This window comes from Echinops telfairi, unplaced genomic scaffold, assembly GCF_000313985.2.
Source record: "Echinops telfairi isolate 266 unplaced genomic scaffold, ASM31398v2 ScPeMD7_655;HRSCAF=1070, whole genome shotgun sequence".
Taxonomy (NCBI): domain Eukaryota; kingdom Metazoa; phylum Chordata; class Mammalia; order Afrosoricida; family Tenrecidae; genus Echinops; species Echinops telfairi.
The window spans coordinates 4,960,665-4,964,109 of record NW_022104553.1 but is presented as its reverse complement, the minus strand read 5'-3'; the positions used below and the strand labels follow the sequence as shown (position 1 = coordinate 4,964,109).

Below are 3,445 nucleotides of genomic sequence, written 5' to 3'. Positions count from 1 at the left end.
TGCATAGTGTTCCATTGTGTGTGTATGTACCATAGTTTTTCCATTCTTCCATTGATGAACAATGAGGTTGTTTCCATGTTTTTGCTGTTGTCAGTAATGCTGCAGTGAGTCAGGGTGTGCATATATCTATTCGTGTCATTCCTTTGCTTCCTTTGAAGATGATTTGGCTTTGAGTCATGAAGTACAGGCACCTTCTAAATGCTGAGAACAAACTAGTAGACAATGTGCAAAGAAATAGGGACCTCCGTCTTGATTCTGGTCAACAACCTGAATCATCTTGGAAATAGATGATCTCTTTAAGCTTTCAGAGAAGAATGTGGGCCAGCAGATACTTGGTTTTGTTATGTGGGGACTCAGAGAAGGGAAATCTAAGTCTACCCAACTTCTGAGCTACAGAACTGTGAAAGCAATACATGTTACACTGTTGGGATTGCAATAGCTTCAGATTTTGATATTTTTAGATAAGGTTTCATGGTTTTGTAACAATCCTTTTTTACTTATATAACAGTTTCCTACTGCTGTCAGACCAAATGACCACAAGCATGGTGGCTTAAAACACCACACATGTATTAGGTCATGTATTAGGTCTATATCCATCTGAAGGTAGTGTTTTCATCTCCTAACCCTTCTTTGATTCATACCACATGAAATCCTCAGTTTGACATCTTCAAGGGACTCAAATCATGCTACTTTGAAATGCTTTATTGAGTTTGGGGAACAAAAGGAATTCTGAAGGAGAAAGATCGGGGATGTTGAGTCGATGAGGTAAGCTTTCCCAGCGAAATGCTTGTAGGCCACTACTTGCTACCCTAGAAGAATGGAAAGGTGCATGTTTGTGATGGAAAATAAATCCCTCCAGACGACTTTTCTGGCCTTTTTACCACCCATTAAATTTTCTTAAAATTTTCTCCCAATAAGCCCCTGTGGTCATTCTTTGTCTTTAGAGAATTTTTTTTAAAGATAACCTTTTGGAATCCCCCCAACCCGTCCCCATAATCTTCTGAGCTGACCTCCCTGTCATGCATTTAACTGATCCAGCCTGTTTCAAAGGAGCCCTAAGAAGATTGAGACAAGTAATACTGAGAAAACTTGTCTGCAGGCGTCCACTGATTGTAGAGACATAGTATTACCCTCTTTATCAAGTGGAGATAAGTGGTGTAAAGAAGAATCAAAGAGGAAGGGAGTTGGGGAGTGTGTCTATGGTGATAAAAGGTTCCATTGGAAAGGTGACATTATTGTGAATTAGTCACAAGGTTATAGGGAGAGAGCATTCTAGTAGTGGGAAAACTGAAGTGGAAAGGCCTTAAGGCAAATTCATTCATTGTGTGTTTGTGGAAGAGCTAGGAGGCCAATTAGACAAAGACAATAAGAACATGTCCTACTCTCATCCTAGGAGGGCTTTGTAGAGGCTTTGGTTTCTAATAAATGTGAGCTAATACTGTCTAGTAAGTGTTGGGCAGCTAACTGCAAAGTTGGTAGTTCAAACCCACTGGCCATATGAGATCACTGTCATAAATAGCCAAGAAAAGGTTTTCCCATCTAAAGGAACATTCTTCGATGGCTACCAGGGGTAGGAAGGAAAGACAGGAAGGGGAAGTTTGGGGGTACAGACAAGATAAGTATCTGGGTGAAGGAGAAGGCAATGTACAATGAGAGGGAGGTTGGGAATATGTGAGGCAATTAAAGAAACTGGGAGGTTTGCAAGAGTTAAAGGTAATAGAAGTAAATACTGTTACATGCACAACTCTACAATAATGGTGGTCTACATGTAAATGATTAGATAGACACACAGGCTGAACAAGGTGGGAGCAAGAGTGGGAACCTACCGATGAACATCTATATATAGGTTCCAGGGTATATGTGCATATGTGAATTTACCTTTGTTGTGAATGAATCTAAGGAGAAAGTTATGAAAAAACAGATATCTGGGGTTGGAGTCTCAGAGCCACAGTCTCAGGGACACCAATACCAATTGACATAACAATGTTCAGAGACAATGTTCTACATACTACTTTGGTGAGTAGTCACTGGGGTCTTAAAAAGCTCATGGGCAGCCATCTAAAGTGCAACCGCTGATCTCTCCCTGCCCAGATGAAAGGAAAGTGTCGAAATTTGAAGATACATGGAAACAATTAGTCCAGGCCACCACTACCAATTGTTCTGAAAAAAGATCACATTAGAAGGTCCTGCATAGAGTCGGAGAAAAGTGAGGAACAAAATAGAAAATTACCATTAAAAAGCAAAACCAAGTGATCAGGCTTATGAGTTGGATAGAGACTGGCAGAACCCTTGAGACTAGGGCCTAAATTACCCTACAGGTCTGGAAAGAAACTCATCCTCATGGCTCCATGTTCAGCCACATGCTAGGTTTATGAGGGGAACAATAACGCTAGTGAAATACACCGTAGAATAATGAATCACTTGAGATGAAAAAGAAAGGCACTTGCCTAAGGACAAAGTTCAGAAAAATGAAGGAGAGAAAGGAGAATGGAAACAGGAGACACGGGGACTAAGAGGGATATGTGAGGCTACATTGAGAGGATTACCATCAGTGAGATGAAATACAATATGTATCAAATGTAGAATGGCAAATCGATCTGCTCTGAAAATGTTCACTCCATGACCATAAAACATTTTTTTTAAAGGCAAGAGAACTAATGTCAATATTGGTTCATTAATTGTGATGAATGTACCATTTTTTGTTGTTGTTTGTTTTTTTTAAAATCATTTTATTAGGGGCTCATACAACTCTTATCACAATCCATACATACATCAATTGTGTAAAGCACATTTGGATGAATGTACCATTGTAATGGAAGATGTTAACAATGGGGGAAACTGAATGTGGGACGTGGGAACTTTGTCCTATCTTTGCAACTTTAATTGTTAAATTGAAATTAAACTGAAAAATCAAAGTTAATTAAAATATTTCTATGACTTTAATCTTAGGGTTTTAATAGTTAAATCTCTGCTACTTACTTTGCTATATAGAAAGCAATATGCACCTTGATTTCAATTAGATTGGCAATTAGCTAAGTTGTAACTAAATTTTTACTCAGTATTTCACTTATGAATTCATATTAAATTCTCATGAATCCAAAACTAGCTCTCTTGATTTCTAGCCTACTGCTCCTCACACGTCATTTCAACCATCTCATCATTTCAATTCACCCAGCATTGAATTTTTACATAGCTTACAACATAACTCATTGTTTGCTCTAAATTACAGTATTACCTAAGAATGTCAAGTATAGAATCAACTTACCTTCTTGAACATTCTTTTCTTTTAGAATTCCATCTTGATCTATTTATAATATTTTTGAACTATCTCTTTGTACAGTTTTCATAGACTGTGTGAGTCGGGTTGACTAAGAAACAAATCCAGAGACACTCATATGTGTTTAAGAGCGAGCTTTATATCAAAGACTAATTGTATATTGATAAA

The 3,445-nt window shown here is 38.0% G+C and overlaps 1 pseudogene; it reads left to right on the top strand.

The window, feature by feature from the left end:
* The first annotated feature begins 760 nt into the window (after nt 1–760).
* The window catches only part of LOC105979455, a 21,187-nt pseudogene continuing 18,502 nt past the window's right edge, over nt 761–3,445 (top strand).